Here is a 19,053-nt window from a genome sequence, read left to right as displayed (position 1 = left end):
AAAAAAAAAAAGAAAAAAAGAAAAAAGAAAAATGGATGGAAAAATATCAGTGCAGCAAGGGGTGTTGATAGTAGCTGGATACGTGTACAATACTTCAATTATATCTCCTCCAGACAGAGAGAGAGTATTGAGAGCTACGATAAAGTTACCCAGGAGACGTAAAAGCTTGCAGCACCTGGTATTTCTAGGAGGTCTCCCATCCAAGTACTGACCAGGCCCTGCCCCGTTTAGCTTCCAAGATCTGACGAGATCGGGCGCATTCAGGACGGTGTGGCCACAAGCCGAAAGGCCTGGCTGCATGATGTCTCTTAAAGGTTGGCGGGTATTGACAGAACTTCCAGCAAAAGAAAAAAAAAAAAAAAAGAAAAATGGATGGAAAAATATCAGTGCAGCAAAGGGTGTTGACAGTAGCTGGGTACGTGTACAATTCTTCAATTATATCTCCTCCAGACAGAAAGAAAGAACTAAGAGCTACGATAAAGTTACCCAGGAGACGTAAAATCTTGCAGCACCAGGTATTTCCAGGAGGTCTCCCATCCAAGTACTGACCAGGTCCTGCCCCGTTTAGCTTCCGAGATCTTACGAGATCGGGCGCATTCAGGACTGTGTGGCCACAAGCCGAAAGGCCTGGCTGCATGATGTCTCTTAAAGGTTGGCGGGTATTGACGGAACTTCCAGCAAAAAAAAAAAAGAAAAAAAGAAAAAAGAAAAATGGATGGAAAAATATCAGTGCAGCAAAGGGTGTTGACAGTAGCTGGATACGTGTACAATACTTCAATTATATCTCCTCCAGACAGAGAGAGAGTATTGAGAGCTACGATAAAGTTACCCAGGAGACGTAAAAGCTTGCAGCACTAGGTATTTCCAGGAGGTCTCACTTTCATGTACTGACCAGGTCCTGCCCCGTTTAGCTTCCGAGATCTGACGAGATCGGGCGCGTTCAGGATGGTGTGGCCGCAAGCCGAGATGCCTGGCTGCATGATGTCTCTTAAAGGCTGGCGGGTATTGACGGAACTGCCACCAAAAAAAAAAAAGAAAAATAGAGGGAAATATACCAGTGCAGCAAAGGGTGTTGAAAGTAGCCGGGTACGTGTACAATTCTTCAATTATATCTCCTGGAGACAGAAAGAGAGTATTAAGAGCTACGATGAAGTTACCCAGGAGACGTAAAAAGCTTGCAGCACCTGGTATTTCTAGGAGGTCTCCCATCCAAGTACTGAGCAGGCCCTGCCCCGTTTAGCTTCCGAGATCTGACGAGATCGGGCGCATTCAGGACGGTGTGGCCGCAAGCCAAGAGGCCTGGCTGCATGATGTCTCTTAAAGGTTGGCGGGTATTGACGGAACTTCCAGCAAAAAAAAAAAGAAAAATAGAGGGAAATATACCAGTGCAGCAAAGGGTGTTGAAAGTAGCCGGGTACGTGTACAATTCTTCAATTATATCTCCTGGAGACAGAAAGAGAGTATTAAGAGCTACGATGAAGTTACCCAGGAGACGTAAAAAGCTTGCAGCACCTGGTATTTCTAGGAGGTCTCCCATTCAAGTACTGACAAGGCCCTGCCCCGTTTAGCTTCCGAGATCTGACGAGATCGGGCGCATTCAGGACGGTGTGGCCACAAGCCGAAAGGCCTGGCTGCATGATGTCTCTTAAAGGTTGGCGGGTATTGACGGAACTTCCAGCAAAAAAAAAAAAAAAAAAAGAAAAATGGATGGAAAAATATCAGTGCAGCAAATGGTGTTGACAGTAGCTGGGTACGTGTACAATACTTCAATTATATCTCCTCCAGACAGATAGAGAGTATTAAGAGCTACGATAAAGTTACCCAGGAGACGTAAAAGCTTGCAGCACCAGGTATTTCCAGGAGGTCTCACATTCATGTACTGACCAGGTCCTGCCCCGTTTAGCTTCCGAGATCTGACGAGATCGGGCGCGTTCAGGATGGTGTGGCCGCAAGCCGAGATGCCTGGCTGCATGATGTCTCTTAAAGGCTGGCGGGTATTGACGGAATTTCCAGCAAAAAAAAAAAAAAAAAAATAGAAAAATGGAGGGAAAAATATCAGTGCAGGAAAGGGTGTTGAAAGTAGCCGGGTACGTGTACAATTCTTCAATTATGTCTTCTCCAGACAGAAAGAGAGTATTAAGAGCTACGATGAAGTTCCCCAGGAGACGTAAAAAGCTGGCAGCACCTGGTATTTCCAGGAGATCTCCCATCGAAGTACTGACCAGGCCCTGCCCCGTTTAGTTTCCGAGATCTGACGAGATCGGGCGCGTTCAGGACTTTGTGTCCGCAAGCCGAGAGGCCTGGCTGCATGATGTCTCTTAAAGGTTGGCGGGTATTGACGGAACTTCCAGCAAAAAAAAAAAAAAGAAAAATGGATGGAAAAATATCAGTGCAGCAAAGGGTGTTGAAAGTAGCCGGGTACATGTACAATTCTTCAATTATATCTCCTGCAGACTGAAAGAGAGTATTAAGAGCTACGATGAAGTTACCCAGGAGACGAAAAAGCTAGCAGCACCTGGTATTTCCAGGAGGTCTCCCATCAAAGTACTGACCAGGCCCTGCCCCGTTTAGCTTCCGAGATCTGACGAGATCGGGCGCGTTCAGGCCGGTGTGGCCTCAAGCCAAGAGGCCTGGCTGCATGATGTCTCTCAAAGGCTGGAGGTTATTGACGGAACTTCCAGCAAAATAAAAAAGAAAAAAGAAAAATGGAGGGAAAAATATCAGTGCAGCAAAGGGTGTTGAAAGTAGCCGGGTATGTGTACAATTCTTCAATTATATCTCCTCCAGACAGAAAGAGAGTATTTAGAGCTACGATAAAGTTACCCAGGAGACGAAATAACTTGCAGCACCTGATATCTCCAGGAGGTCACCCATCCAAGTACTGACGAACCCTTGCCCCGTTTAGCTTCCGAGATCTGATGAGATTGGGCGCGTTCAGGACGGTGTGGCCGCAAGCCAAGAGGCCTGGCTGCATGATGTCTCTTAAAGGCTGAAGGGTATTGACGGAACTTCCAGCAAAAAAAAAATGGATAAAGAAAAATGGAGGGAAAAATATCAGTGCAGCAATGGGTGTTGAAAGTAGCCGGGTACGTGTACAATACTTCAATTATATCTCCTCCAGACAGAAAGAGAGTATTAAGAGCTACGATGAACTCACCTAAAGGATTATTAGGAACACCATACTAATACTGTGTTTGACCCTCTTTCGCCTTCAGAACTGCTGTAATTCTACATGGCATTGATTCAACAAGGTGCTGAAAGCATTCTTTAGAAATGTTGGCCCATATTGATAGGATAGCATCTTGCAGTTGATGGAGATTTGTGGGATGCACATCCAGGGCACGAAGCTCCCGTTCCACCACATCCCAAAGATGCTCTATTGGGTTGAGATCTGGTGACTGTGGGGGCCAGTTTAGTACAGTGAACTCATTGTCATGTTCAAGAAACCAATTTGAAATGATTCGACCTTTGTGACATGGTGCATTATCCTGCTGGAAGTAGCCATCAGAGGATGGGTACATGGTGGTCAAAAAGGGATGGACATGGTCAGAAACAATGCTCAGGTAGGCCGTAGCATTTAAACGATGCCCAATTGGCACTAAGGGGCCTAAAGTGTGCCAAGAAGACATCCCCCACACCATTACACCACCACCACCAGCCTGCACAGTGGTAACAAGACATGATGGATCCATGTTCTCATTCTGTTTACGCCAAATTCTGACTCTACCATCTGAATGTCTCACCTCTTTTTCCTATTTGTAGTGGAGATGAGTGGTACCCGGTGGGGTCTTCTGCTGTTGTAGCCCATCCGCCTCAAGGTTGTACGTGTTGTGGCTTCACAAATGCTTTGCTGCATACTTCGGTTGTAGCGAGTGGTTATTTCAGTCAAAGTTGCTCTTCTATCAGCTTGAATCAGTCGGCCCATTCTCCTCTGACCTCTAGCATCAACAAGGCATTTTCGCCCACAGGACTGCCGCATACTGGATGTTTTTCCCTTTTCACACCATTCTTTGTAAACCCTAGAAATGGTTGTGCGTGAAAATCCCAGTAACTGAGCAGATTGTGAAATACTCAGACCGGCCCGTCTGGCACCAACAACCATGCCACGCTCAAAATTGCTTAAATCACCTTTCATTCCCATTCAGACATTCAGTTTGGAGTTCAGGAGATTGTCTTGACCAGGACCACACCCCTAAATGCATTGAAGCAACTGCCATGTGATTGGTTGATTAGATAATTGCATTAATGAGAAATTGAACAGGTGTTCCTAATAATCCTTTAGGTGAGTGTATATGTATGTATGTTTATGTATGTCCAATTGCTTTGACAATACAAATGAAATGAATTGAGAGAGAGAGAGAGAGAGAGAGAGGAATATGAGCTCCTAAAAAACATTTGTTTTTATACATAAGCGGATTTAATTTGTGATTTACAAATGAATATATAGCACTATAAACATACACAGAAGACATGGAATAGAAATTCAGAAGAAAAAGTATTCAAAAAATAATAATTTTAAGAGAAACACAAAAAGAAGAAAGCAGAGAGACAGTTCAGGAAGAAAAGTCAGAAAAGAAAAGCTGAAGACAAGAATTGGAGGTAAGAGACAAATAATTAAACAAAAAAATATGTATTAATAAAATAAATAAGCATTCTCAGTAGTTGACTCAGCCAATGAAAATGCAGAGCTCCGATTTGAATAGAGTGACAGTAGGAGAGAGCCCAACTGCCACTGAGACTGATAGAAATCTATCGAACAGCAGTCTGACTGCAGAGCTGCCTTTTGAAATCCGATACCCTGAAGACATTCGCTCTGCACAGGCTAAGAAGGACTACAAACAAGCTGTGATGAGAGCATCTCCTGAGACCCTCATCCTAGACTACACCGGTAAAGGAGAAAACAGGGTCAAGAACAATCTACTGTTCTACACCGCCTTTCACAAAACCCTGTGCCAGACATACCCCAATAACAACAAGAGGGGCATTAGCAGAGGCAGGCAGATCTCAGTGCTGGTAGAGAAAGACACAGACAGTGTGATGCTCACTTTTAATGTATACCACAACGGGACCATCATGGTGCAGGGCAGCGAGAGCAGCCTGGACCAATTAGCTCTCGGCTTCCACACCTCAAAGCAGCAGACTGAGGTAGAGAAACAAGAGCCAGAGCCGGCCACCCTGCAGTCTGCCCCCAGCCACACGGAGCCAGACAGTGCCCCATCTCCCACAGACTGCCCCCCTGTCTCCCCAAAACTCTCCAGCAACATTAAAACACTAAAGGAATGCCTATCAGTGCTGGAGCTGGAGTTTGCGGAGTTCAGGGAGCAGACCTTGAGCACCCTGGCCCAGACCTCCTTGTGCGATCAGCTCCGGGATGAGATGCACAGACTAAAGATGCAGCACAAGGCTGAGATCCATGAGCTGAGAGCAGCAGTGAGAGACCTGGAGGAGCAGAGCCAAACCCTGAGGACGGAGCTGCGCAGAGCGAGGGAGGAGCTGACCTGGACACCCCAGCACAGCTAGCTGAGGAGCCTGCAGAGCCAGCTGGAGGAGCTAAGAGAGGAGCTACACATCACTGGAGCACAGAGACTGCACTGCACTGACCCCACAACACCTCCAACCCCTGACGCACCCACTGATCCACCCACACTCCCCACCACTCCTGACACACCCACTATCACCAGACCTGCCACTAATACACAACCCCCTGAAACGCCACTCCCCCAAAACACACCCGCTGCCCCCACCACTCCCGACGCAAACCCGGAGTGGCAGGTCAACGCAGAGGTGGTCATTCTGAGCGAATCCAATGGGAAGATCCTGGTTGAGAGGCGCCTCTTCCCTGGGCGAAAAGTGAAAAAGCTTTGGTGCTCCACAGCACAGAGAGCCCTGGAGCTGCTCTCCAAGAGGAGGCTGTGCCAGGTCAAACACATCCTCATCCACACCGGCACTAACGACCTGAGTGCCCGCAGGGGCGATGTGGCCTCAGCCTTGAGACAGGTAGCAACGAAAGCCACAGAGGAATTCCCAACTGCCAAAATTTCCATCTCCACACTGCTGCCCCGCACAGACGTGCCCCTGCACATCATCCAGGCCATCAACGCAGAAGTGTCCCGAAGATGTGCCCTCCTCCCCAACGTCCACCTGGCACACCACTGAGACATCCAGCCACATCACCTGTATGACCACGTCCACCTCAACAAGACGGGTGTGAGGATCATCTCAAAGGTCCTCAAGGACACAACCCTGGGCCGAAACCCCACACACCCCCACCTCGAGACCAGGAGCAAACCCCCCAGCCCCCGGCCACATCCCCAGCCACCGGCTCCACCCCAGCCCCAGCCCCTGAGACCCCGCGGCCCCATTCCCCACCCCCCCATCCCCAGAGGGCCCGTCCAGCACAGCAGAGCGGACAGCCGGGGACCAGCACAGCCACACAGCCACGCAGCAGCGGCTTCCAGAGCCTGGAGGCCCGATGCTGCCCAGCTGGCCCAGATAAGGCAACTCCTCAGTGTCATCTGTTCCACACTGCTGAGTTAACTGAGCCTCAACACACATATATATGGTTGTGGAGATGGAGAGTAAGAAAAAATGTGATTTAATTATTCTGATATTTTGATGCAAAGATAAAATCTTTGAGTGATTATTATGTATATCCATATATAATTATTAATAGTAATATAATATCAGTTGTAGACCACAAATTAAACTTTCTTATGTAGAAGAGACAAGTATAATAAAATATATGAACATGTCCTTTAAAATAAGCAGTTGGAATATGCAGGGTTTACGCTCCTCAACTTTTGGAATGAAGAGCACAGGCCCTGAACTGATCAACACTGTAAATAGTTCAGATGTTTTCATTCTTGTAGAGACTTGGTGCTGTGCAGATATGTCTATACACTGGATGGATACAATGGATACAGGGAGCTGATTGTGCCCTCCTATAAAAAACCCAAAGTCAGGTGTGGCAGGGCCTCGTGGGGGATTATCGTGTGGTACAGGGAGGAGCTCCGAGCAGCCCTATGCCCAGTACAGAGAGGAGACACACACCTGTGGATGAAAATCAGAAAAGACACCCTACAAAATAACACAGATATATACCTATGTGCAATTTATATGCCACCCGCAGACTCCCCCTACTATAATGAGGAAGGCTTTCATGAGCTTCAAAACGAAATCTGCCACTTCCAGACCCTGGGCTCTGTACTGCTGTGTGGCGATCTCAATGCCAGGACTGGCAGAGAGATGGACTACATCAATACAGAGGGGAACACACACCTGTTTGGAGACTCCCCGCTGTGCCACACACACACCTCCACACTGACACAGCCACGACAGCGTGGTAAACAAGAGCAGGAAGCAGGTAGTGCGCCTATGTAAAAGCCTGGGTCTATATATCATCAATGGCAGGACCAGGGGGTACTCTCTGGGGAGATTCACATACTGCTCGGCTCTGGGCAGCAGTGTGGTGGACTACGCCATAACTGACCTGGACCCACAAGCCAACAATGCGTTTATAGTCAGACAACAATCTCCACTATCAGACCACAGCCAAATAACACTTTACCTAAAAAGATCAGCGCAGCCACAAGTCAGAGCCAAACTTCCCACAAAACTGGTCTCCCTGCCACCCAGTTAGAGATGGTCAGAGCCCAGCACAGAGAACTACACAAGAGCCCTGAATAGTGATGAGATTGAAAACATGTTAGACAGATATCAATCCTCACACTATCAAATAAACCAAAACGGAATAAACTCAGCCACCAAAACACTGAATGAAATATTTGAGAGACTGGCTTTAAAATCAAACATTAAAACAATTAAAAACCAAAATATGAAATCGTCTAAAAGAAAAAAAGAACAGTGGTGTGACCAGGAGTGTGAAACTTCTAGGAAACACCTGAGACATCTCTCCAACACTAAACACAGAGAGCCCGACAACCAGGAGGCTCGCCTCAGCTACTGCCAGGCCCTGCGGCACTACAAGCAACTCCTCAGTAAGAAAAAAGACCACTATATGGGCGGAATAAATACCCCAAAAACAAAAAATGAAATACCAATTCAAAATGGAGAAATCTGGAAAACACACTTTGAAAAACTTTACCAAAATGTTGAAAACAATCCAAAGCCAGAACAGGTTAAAATATTAAAAAACCTAAATAAATTGGAAGAAATCATTAAGAATAACCAAAATCCCTTAGATAACCCATTTACAATACAGGAACTAAAACATCAACTCAAAATCCTCAAACCCAGGAAAGCCAGCGGCCCCGACAGCATCAGCCCTGAGATGCTGAAGCACAGCAGCCCGCAGCTGCAGGAGGCTCTGCTCAAACTCTTTAACCTGGTGCTGAGAGCCGGGTGTTTCCCTGAGGTCGGGAATCAAGGATTGATCACCCCGATTTTTAAAAGTGGAGACAAATTAGACCCCAATAACTACTGGGGCAGCTGTGTGAGCAGTAACCTGGGGAAGGTGTTCTGCAGTATCATCAACGCCCAGATACTGGCCTTCCTTACCAAGCACAGTGTCCTGAATAAGAGTCAGATTGGCTTCCTACCATAACACCGCACAACCGATCATATTTACACTCTACACACCCTCATAAATAAATATACCCAAAACAATAAAGGAAAAATATTTGCCTGTTTTGTAGACTTTAGAAAGGCATTTGACTCAATCTGGCACAAGGGATTATTTTATAAACTTCTACAGAGTGGTGTAGGGGGTAAAGTTTATGACATCATTAAATCAATGTATTCTGAAAACAAATGCGGAGTTCAAATTGGCAACTCAAGAACAGAGTTCTTCACTCAGGGGCGGGGAGTGAGACAGGGCTGCAGTCTGAGTCCAACACTGTTCAACATCTACATCATCGAGTTGGCCACAGTGTTGGAGCAGTCTGACGCCGGCAGCCTAACTCTCCATGACACAGAGATCAAGTTCCTGCTCTACGCAGACGACCTGGTGCTGCTGTCGCCCACAGAGCAGGGGCTTCAGCAGAACCTGGCGCTGCTAGAGCAGTACTGTCAGAAATGGGCCCTGGCAGTCAATCTGGACAAGACCAGAGTTATGGTTTTCCAGAAAAAAGCCCCATTTTAGGGAAACAGGTACCGCTTCACTCTGGGCAGCACTGGATTAGAGCACTGCACCAGATACAACTACCTTGGCCTGACCATCAGTGCGTCAGGGAGCTTCAGCCTGGCTATAAACGCATTAAAAGACAAGGCACGCCGGGCATTTTATGCCATAAAGACACAATTTGGGAAAACAACAATACCAATAACTATTTGGATTAAAATATTAAACTCCATCATCCAACCAATCCTGCTATATGGGAGCGAAGTGTGGGGTCCCCTCATGAACCTCAATAACAGCAATTGGGACAAAAGCCCCATGGAAATATTCCACCTAGAATTTAATAAAAACATCTTACACGTACACAGAAACGCCCCCACGGCTCTGAGGCTCACAGAGCCCGAACACACAATGACCAAAACAACTACAATTGGGAAAATTGACATGTACCTGAAAAGCAAATACACAAAAGATTAGAGACACGAATTAGAATTACAAAACAAATTGGAATGCTACCGGGCCCTGAATAGAAACATTACATTGGCTGAATACTTAAAAATCCAAAATATAAAAGAGAGACAAAATCTAACTAAATACAGGCTCAGTGACCACAGCCTCGCCATTGAAAAAGGCCGCTACAGAAAATTCTGGGTTGCCAGAGAAGAGCGGCTGTGCAGCCAGTGTGACCTAGGGGAGGTCGAAACACAGGCGCATTTCCTGCTGTCCTGCCCTAAATACACAAAAATCAGGGAGACATACTTTAAAATATTAAAAATGCATATCCCTGAGTTCAGCATGATCCCCGATTGCTGCAAACTCCCCGTCCTGCTGGGAGAGGAGGAGCGCACTGCCTTCTTAGCAGCGCAATATGTATCCACCTGCCACAGCCTGCGAGACAGTGTGTAGACACCAGCCTGTGGCACTCCATTTGCAAAACAAAATAAAAACAGTGATTTTTCTGATGTCATGACACAAATTTTGATACAAACAACAAATATGGTTTATATCCTACTTAATTTTATTTCAATGTGTACTATATTTGTTCCACTGAATCTTGTATTGCAATGTTTTGTCTTGATTGATAGAACATTTGTATCTGCTTTGGCAATATTGTGATAGATCATGCCAATAAAGCACCTTTGAATTGAATTGAAATGAATTGACAGACAGACAGACAGACACACGCACACACACACACACACACACACACACACACACACACAGAGCCAGCCAGCCCGCCAGCCAGCCAGCCAGCCAGCCAGCCAGCTCAGCGATGACATCACGAGCCTCTCTCAGCTGACTGCTATGACATCACAGAGCACGTACATTCCGTTGCTTGCCGTCTGTCAACCACTCAGTCACTGCCAGCCAGACTGGCTGGCTGGCTGGATGGGGGGGCTGCTTGCTGCTGCTGCGTATCTTAGCAAGCTAATTTGCCTGACCGGCCTTCCTACTCCTATGCCCAAATGCCCACCTAAGCCTCGTTTGTAATGCATGTCATTGTATTTCAAAAAGGAATCTGGAAATAGTAAACCTATTTTCTTTAATTTGAATGTATTAAAGATCACATTTTATTACATTTTCTTTTTCTGTACTTCATTACATTATATTGAGATTCATAATTCTATTATTTATTTTCCGTATGTATGTATGTATGTATTATTGTATGGAAGGAAAGTTAGAAATGATTTTCTCAAACCTGTTTTTCTCTCTTGTATACTTAAGAAAGATAAGGTCAAGCTAGAAGGTCAGGAGGCCATAAGGTAGTTTGATTTCTGTTTGTTATTTACGATGAGAACCTTGGAGACAATGTCAAACGGTATGACCTACGTGCCTGTTCCTTAAAACCATGTGTAGATCTATGAACTCTGTTCTATAATGAAATATGTTCTGCTTAGTTAGCCTTTAAGATAACATAGTAATGATTTTCTAGCATGTATGTATGTATGTATGTATGTCCAATTGCTTTGACAATACAAATGAATTGAATTGAGAGGGAGAGAGAGAGAGAGAGAGAGAGAGAGAGAGACAGAGAGAGAGACAGACAGACAGACAGACTGACAAACACAAACAGACACACACACACACACACACACACACACACACACAGACACACACACAGCCAGCCAGCCAGCCAGCCAGCCAGCTCAGCGATGACATCACAAGCCTCTCTCAGCTGACTGCTATGACATCACAGAGCATGAACATTCCGTTGCTTGCCGTCTGTCAACCACTCAGTCACTGCTAGCCAGACTGGCTGGCTGGCTGGATGTGGGGGCTGCTTGCTGCTGCTGTGTACCTTAGCAAGCTTATTTGCTTGACCGGCCTTCCTACTCCTCTGCCCACATGCCCACCTATGCCCGATCTGCTGTTCACCTGGATCACAGCTCTGCCCCAACAAGGCAGATCCTCCCAAAAATGGTACAAAATGATCCACGTTCCCCTCCACAGAAAGCTTTAGCCCAAAATAAGGGACACATTCTGCCCAATATGTCAGCGCCAACCACAGCCTGAGGGACACAGTGACACACGAGCACCGGCTGTAAATATAATGTAAATACTCGTTTGTAATGCATGTCATTGTATTTCAAAAAAGGAATCTGGAAATGGTATACCTATTTTCTTTATTTGTATGTATTAAAGATCACATTTTATTACATTTTCTTTTTCTGTACTTCATTACATCTTATTGTGATTCATAATTCTATTATTTATTTTCCGTGTATATGTATGTATGTATGTATTGTGACAAACCAAGGGGCAGGGTCATACATGGCAGATATGTCAGGCCAGGTCTGCTGCAAGGTGTGTACTCTAGGGTAGAATACCGACCCTAGGCAACTACACTCCCCAGAAACCCTCAGGCAGCCATTCTAGCACCTAATGTGGTCACTTGGTGTTACTTCCTCAATTATTCACCAGGTATATAAGGCGGGCCTGAGAGAGAGAGAAGTGAGAGACAATAGGGTGAGTTATCTGGAAAACAGAGGTAGCTCATAAGGAGAAAGCCAAGACTTATTTATTCCAGACTTTGTTTAAAATAGAATGATTATGTAAGATTAGTTACAACTCCAGTGTGAGTTAGGTTTTGTTTTCAGATTTGTTTTGTTTGAAGTAAACATACAGGCACAGCCCTGTATTTGCAACCTCCTCCCTGGGTCATGACTGGTTTTTACTCCTAAGAAGATCACAGAGAAGACCCGCACATGTGTACAGCCAAGGCGTTTTGTCACATTTGGTGTAGAATGCGGGCAGCACCTCATGAAACCCAGACTGGCTGAGTGAATTTTTTTATCCCAAAAAAAAAAAACTACAGGCTGTAATAGCCCAACAGGAAGCGACCAGGGTGCAGCAGGTGGCTCACCAGGATGCTATGCGGATGCATCAGGAAGCACTACAGGTCCAGCATGATACAAATAAAATGTTTAGAGAAGAGCAGGAAAAGGTGACTAAAGAGCTGAAAGAGAGTGTTGAAGCACTTGCAACCAGGATTGGGCCACAGGGGGCTGCAACCCATTCCACTCCCCGCACCAATCACTTTCTGCAGAAAATGACAAAACAGGACGATGTTGAGGCCTTCCTTATGACCTTTGAGAGGACAGCAGAGAGAGGGATGGCCAAAAGATTCCTGGGCAGGGCTTGTGGCACCTTATCTGGCAGGGGATGCACAGAAAGCGTACTTTGATCTGGAGCTGAAGGACGCCCAGGACTATGATAAATTGAAAGCGGAGATAATGACCCGATTGGGCGTGACCACCGCAGTGAGGGCACATCGGTTTCAGCAGTGGGCCTACCAACCAGGACAACCAATCCGAACGCAGATGTTTGATCTGATCCATCTGGCCAGGAAATGGCTACAGCCAGAGGTCCATTCATCAGCCGAGGTGGTGGAGGCCATAGTCCTTGACAACTACCAACGCTGTTTGCCCAAGGACGTTCGACGCTGGGTTGGCCAGAATGAGGTGCTGTCCGCTGACACCTTGGTGGCCATTGTAGAGCGGTTCTATACAGCCGGAGCAGCAGAGCATGTACCGGAGGTTAAAAACTCGTTCCCCAGGCCATGACGAACCAGCGGACCGGGTAAGATGGTTCCAAAGTACTCTGGGAAACATGACGCGCTGGACTGGAAGAAAAGAGCAAGACTGGGGGGGGCAAAGGTGGGGCCTAAAGCCGAGACTAAGGGTTATAGGGGGTCACCATCACAACCAATTGTCTGCTACAATTGTGACAAAGTAGGACATATTGCGGCCCACTGCCCAGGTAGAGAGGAACCAATGCAATGTAATGTGTGTGATATGGGGAAAGAGAAACCGGTATTTTATGCCTGCCCTGTTGGGACGGATGTTTTCATAGGCGGAGTACCTAATCCAAAACACATGTGTACAGTGATAGTCGATGAGAAAGAAGTGGCTGCTCTACTCGACTCTGGCAGTATGGTTACACTGGTCACAGAAAAATTAGTAGCGACCAACAAGCTGGATAGACATCAGGAGCTCAGTATCACATGCACACATGGTGACACACGCCCCTATCCCACAGCCCTTGTAAACATACAGACAGAGGCCGGGAAACTAGATTACGAAGTCGGTGTGGTACCCAACATGCCATATGATGTGATACTGGGACGATATTTTCCTAATTTTGGAAAACTAGATAGAAAACATAGTAAATTGGAAATGCACACTGAAAACTGTAAGCCAGAAGTTGCCTCGATCCCACAACTAGAGCTAAAAGTAGACCTGGTTCCAGTTGAGTCGACAGTGAAGGTTTTGGTTGGGGAAAATTAAACTGAAAACATAGGGGTGGAATGTAGTGACGTAGATGACCCTATGGAGGGTGAGGAACCCAGCACTAGCAGGGTGGGTGAGAATCCATTCATAGAGACCCCTGAAGCTGACAATGTAGAAGTGTCAGTGTTAGAGGGACTCCCCACTGATTTTGGCAGCGCACAGGTGCGAGATCTCACTCTACACTATGCTAAAGAAAATGTGAAGGTAGTAAATGGGACCCCTATGACTACTGCAGACCCGCCAACAGCTTATCCTTATTTTATGGTAAAAAATGACCTATTGTACCGTGTAAATAAGATAGGGGTGGACATTGTGGAGCAATTGCTAGTTCCCACCCCATTCAGACGAACAGTTCTCAGTCTGGCACATGGGCATATCCTGGGGGGACATCTGGGGATGGACAAAACCAAGGATAGACTCCTGAGGAGGTTTTACTGGCCAGGCGTACATGCAGACGTGACAGAACATTGTAGCTCATGTCCTGAATGTCAACTACATGCTCCTAAACCAGCCTTCAGAAGCCCACTGGTCCCTTTGCCCATCATAGAGACCCCCTTTGCTAGGATAGCTATGGATGTGGTGGGACCTCTCCCAAAATCAGCCAGAGGGCATCAGTATATACTGGTTATTTTGGATTATGCCACCAGGTACCCAGAAGCCATTCCACTGCGGACCATGGCTTCAAAAGGTATTGCAAAAGAGCTAATGTTGATGTGTAGTAGGGTGGGGATACCGAGGGAGATATTAACAGATCAGGGCACACCCTTTATGTCTAAGGTTATGACCGATCTGTGTAAATTGTTGCAGGTTAAGCAGTTGAGAACATCAGTCTACCACCCACAAACAGATGGGTTGGTTGAGAGATTTAATAGGACCCTGAAGTCCATGCTAAGAAAGGTAATCGATAAGGATGGGAAAAATTGGGAATTCATGCTGCCCTACTTGATGTCTGCCATTAGGGAAGTCCCACAGGCTTCCCTGGGCTTTTCGCCTTTTGAACTGTTATATGGGAGGCACCCCAGGGGGATATTAGACATAGCCCGTGAAACGTGGGAACACGAGTCCACTCCTTTCCGGAGTGTAGTCGAGCACATCAATGCTATGCAAGAGAGAATAGCCACAGTCACTCCCATTGTGAGAGAGCACCTAAGGCAGGCACAGGAACACCAACAATTCGCCTATAATCGTCAGGCTACACTGAGGGTGTTCCAGCCTGGTGATAGGGTGTTGGTGTTGGTTCCCACTGTAGAATGTAAATTTCTGGCTACGTGGATGGGACCTTATGAGATTATAGAGCGAATACGGGAAGTGAACTATAAGGTTCAGCAACCCGGCCGCCGACCCCCAGAACAAATATATCATGTCAACTTAATAAAAGCCTGGAAGGACAGGGAAGTGTTGATGTTGACTTACCCCCCTCAGCCACTAGGGACACCGAAGGTGAATATTGCAGCTGCCTTGTCACCTGACCAGTTGAAGGAGGTGAACGACTTGATAATACGTAATAGGGAAGTTTTCTCAGGCATACCGGGGCGTACCCATTTAGTCTCTCACAACATTGTGTCTCTCCCAGGAAAGAAGGTAAATATGAGGCCTTACAGGGTACCAGAAGCTCGCAGGAACACTATTAGAAATGAGGTTAAGGAAATGCTGGAGGCAGGGGTTATTGAAGAATCCCACAGTGAGTGGTCCAGCCCTATAGTCATGGTTTCCAAACCTGATGGCTCCTGGAGATTCTGTAATGATTTTAGAAAGGTTAATGAAATTTCAAAGTTTGATGCATACCCAATGCCCCGAGTAGATGAATTGTTAGAGAATATTGGGAATGCTCGCTATATTTCAACTATTGACTTAGCCAAGGGCTACTGGCAGATTCCCTTGACCCCGGGTGCCAAAGAAAATACAGCCTTTGCAACCCCAGATGGTCTGTTTCACTACACAGTGATGCCCTTTGGCCTGCATGGTGCTCCTGCCACCTTTCAAAGGTTGATGGACCACATACTTAGACCACACAGGACGTATGCGGCAGCATATTTAGATGATGTGGTCATTCACAGTCCAGATTGGGAATCACATTTGTCTCAGCTCCAAGCGGTATTGGATTCAATACATGCAGCAGGCCTGATGGCTAATCCAACCAAATGCAATTTGGGGTTGGAAGAGGCCAAATACTTGGGCTATACAGTAGGGAGGGGTATGGTGAAACCCCAAATATCCAAGGTTGAAGCCATAAACTCTTGGCCTAGGCCTGTCAATAAAAAGCAGGTTAGGGCATTTTTAGGGTTAACTGGGTATTACCGGAGGTTTATTCCCAACTATGCTACCTTAGCGGCCCCTCTGACTGATATGACTAAGGCTACAGAACCCAATATGGTTAGATGGGGTGATACAGCAAACCGGGCTTTCCGGAGCCTACAGGAGGCGCTCTGCCGCAACCCCGTTTTAATGGTACCTGACTTTCAGAAAGAATTTATAGTCCAGACGGACGCCTCTGAGGTGGGGATCGGAGTGGTTTTGTCCCAAAGAATGGGTGATCATGAACACCCGGTGTTGTTCCTTAGCAGAAAGTTGGAATCCAATGAAATAAATTATTTGGTAGTTGAAGAAGAATGTTTGGCAGTGAAGTGGGCTTTGGACAGTCTTCGATACTATTTGTTGGGCAGGCACTTCACCCTGATCACTGACCATGCCCCCCTCACTTGGATGCATCGTTCGAAAGACAGGAATGCCCGTGTGATGAGGTGGTTTTTGAGTCTCCAACATTTTCATTTCACCCTGCAGCACAGGCCAGGGAAGGCCATGGGGAATGTTGATGGGCTGTCCCGGGTGCATGCTTTTTTGCGGCTGTCGCTCGACCTATGGGGTCGCAGCTGGGGGGGAGGATGTGGGACAAACCAAGGGGCAGGGTCATACATGGCAGACATGTCAGGCCAGGTCTGCTGCAAGGTCTGCACTCTAGGGAAGAAAACCGACCCTAGACAACTACACTCCCCAGAAACCCTCAGGCAGCCTAATGTGGTCACTTGGTGCTACTTCCTCAATTATTCACCAAGTATATAAGGCGGAAAGATAGAGTCAAGCTAGAAGGTCAGGCCAGAAGCTAGTTTGATTTCTGTTTGTTATTTACGATGAGAACCTTGGAAACAATGTCAAACGGTATGACCTACGTGCCTGTTCCCTAAAACCATGTGTAGACCTATGGACTCTGTTCTATAATGATATATGTTCTGCTTAGTTAGCCTTTAAGACAACATAGTAATGACTTTCTAGCATGTATGCATGTATGTATGTATATATATATATATATATATATATATATATATATATATATGTATGTATGAATGTATGTATGTCCAATTGCTTTGACAATACAAATGAATTGAATTGAGAGGGAGAGAGAGAGAGAGAGAGAGAGAGAGAGAGAGAGACAGACAGACTGAAAAACAGACAAACAGACACACACACACACACACAGACATACACACACACACACAGAGCCAGCCAGCCAGCCAGCTCAGCGATGACATCACGAGCCTCTCTCAGCTGACTGCTATGACATCACAGAGCACGTACATTCCGTTGCTTGCCGTCTGACAACCACTCAGTCACCGCCAGCCAGACTGGCTGGCTGGCTGGATGTGGGGGATGCTTGCTGCTGCTGCGTACCTTAGCAAGCTTATTTGCTTGACCGGCCTTCCAACTCCTCTGCCCACATGCCCACCTATGCCCGATCTGCTGTTCACCTGGTCACAGCTCCGCCCCAACAAGGCAGATTCTCCCAAAAATGGTACAAACTGATCCACGTTCCCCTCCACGGAAAGCTTTAGACCAAAATAAGGGACAAATTCTGTAACAACATAATGGATGCCCACCCAACCTGTGACAAAACTGAGAAAAAAGAAAAACGCCAGTCCTCCTGGGGGAGGGACACACAGCCACCCTGGCTGCCCAATATGTCAGCGCCTACCACAGCCTGAGGGACACAGTGACACACGAGCACCGGCTGTAAATATAATGTAAATACTTGTTTGTTATGCATGTTATTGTATTTCAAAAAAGGAATCTGGAAATAGTAAACCTATTTTCTTTATTTGTATGTATTAAAGATCACATTTTTTTACATTTTCATTTTCTGTACTTCATTACATCTTATTGTGATTCATAATTCTATTATTTATTTTCCGTGTAGATGTATGTATGTATGTATGTATGTATGTATGTATGTATATGTATGTATGTCCAATTGCTTTGACAATACAAATGAATTGAATTGAGAGGGAGAGAGAGAAAGAGAGAGAGAGAGAGAGAGAGAGAGAGAGGAATATGAGCTCCTAAAAAACATTTGTTTTTATACATAAGCGGATTTAATTTGTCATTTACAAATGAATATATAGCACTATAAACATACACAGAAGACATGGAATAGAAATTCAGAAGGAAAAGTATTCAAAAAATAATAATTTTAAGAGAAACACAAAAAGAAGAAAGCAGAGAGACAGTTCAGGAAGAAAAGTCAGAAAAGAAAAGCTGAAGACAAGAATTGGAGGTAAGACCTTTCACCTATAGAGACAAATAATTAAACAAAAAAATATGTATTAATAAAATAAATAAGCATTCTCAGTAGTTGACTCAGCCAATGAAAATGCAGAGCTCCGATTTGAATAGAGTGACAGTAGGAGAGAGCCCAACTGCCACTGAGACTGATAGAAATCTATCGAACAGCAGTCTGACTGCAGAGCTGCCTTTTGAAATCCGATACCCTGAAGACATTCGCTCTGCACAGGCTAAGAAGGACTACAAACAAGCTGTGATGAGAGCATCTCCTGAGACCCTCATCCTAGACTACACCGGTAAAGGAGAAAACAGGGTCAAGAACAATCTACTGTTCTACACTCAGTACCCCACCGCCTTTCACAAAACCCTGTGCCAGACATACCCCAATAACAACAAGAGGGGCATTAGCAGAGGCAGGCAGATCTCAGTGCTGGTAGAGAAAGACACAGACAGTGTGATGCTCACTTTTAATGTATACCACAACGGGACCATCATGGTGCAGGACAGCGAGAGCAGCCTGGACCAATTATCTCTCGGCTTCCACACCTCAAAGCAGCAGACTGAGGTAGAGAAACACAAGCCAGAGCCAGCCACCCTGCAGTCTGCCCCCAGCCACACGGAGCCAGACAGTGC

At 46.0% G+C, this 19,053-nt stretch overlaps 2 non-coding genes and 7 pseudogenes across 2 annotated transcripts; all 9 read right to left on the bottom strand.

Moving 5' to 3' along the window:
* Positions 1–163: 163 nt before the first annotated feature.
* LOC136738305 (5S ribosomal RNA) lies at positions 164–282 on the bottom strand. The gene has a single exon (XR_010812607.1). It is a non-coding gene; the product is annotated as a 5S ribosomal RNA (ribosomal RNA).
* Positions 283–500: 218 nt separating this feature from the next.
* Positions 501–619, bottom strand: LOC136738420 (uncharacterized; annotated as a pseudogene).
* Positions 620–843: 224 nt separating this feature from the next.
* LOC136738500 (uncharacterized) lies at positions 844–962 on the bottom strand (annotated as a pseudogene).
* A 210-nt stretch (positions 963–1,172) lies between these two features.
* On the bottom strand, positions 1,173–1,291 carry LOC136738597 (5S ribosomal RNA). The gene has a single exon (XR_010812676.1). It is a non-coding gene; the product is annotated as a 5S ribosomal RNA (ribosomal RNA).
* Positions 1,292–1,500: 209 nt separating this feature from the next.
* On the bottom strand, positions 1,501–1,619 carry LOC136738348 (uncharacterized; annotated as a pseudogene).
* Positions 1,620–1,835: 216 nt separating this feature from the next.
* LOC136738396 (uncharacterized) lies at positions 1,836–1,954 on the bottom strand (annotated as a pseudogene).
* A 219-nt stretch (positions 1,955–2,173) lies between these two features.
* LOC136738547 (uncharacterized) lies at positions 2,174–2,292 on the bottom strand (annotated as a pseudogene).
* Positions 2,293–2,503: 211 nt separating this feature from the next.
* LOC136738364 (uncharacterized) lies at positions 2,504–2,622 on the bottom strand (annotated as a pseudogene).
* Positions 2,623–2,837: 215 nt separating this feature from the next.
* LOC136738548 (uncharacterized) lies at positions 2,838–2,956 on the bottom strand (annotated as a pseudogene).
* Between the last annotated feature and the right edge of the window lie 16,097 nt (positions 2,957–19,053).

Source organism: Amia ocellicauda, unplaced genomic scaffold (assembly GCF_036373705.1).
Source record: "Amia ocellicauda isolate fAmiCal2 unplaced genomic scaffold, fAmiCal2.hap1 HAP1_SCAFFOLD_56, whole genome shotgun sequence".
In the NCBI taxonomy this organism is placed as follows: Eukaryota; Metazoa; Chordata; class Actinopteri; order Amiiformes; family Amiidae; genus Amia; species Amia ocellicauda.
This window is presented reverse-complemented; position numbering and strand designations above follow the sequence as displayed.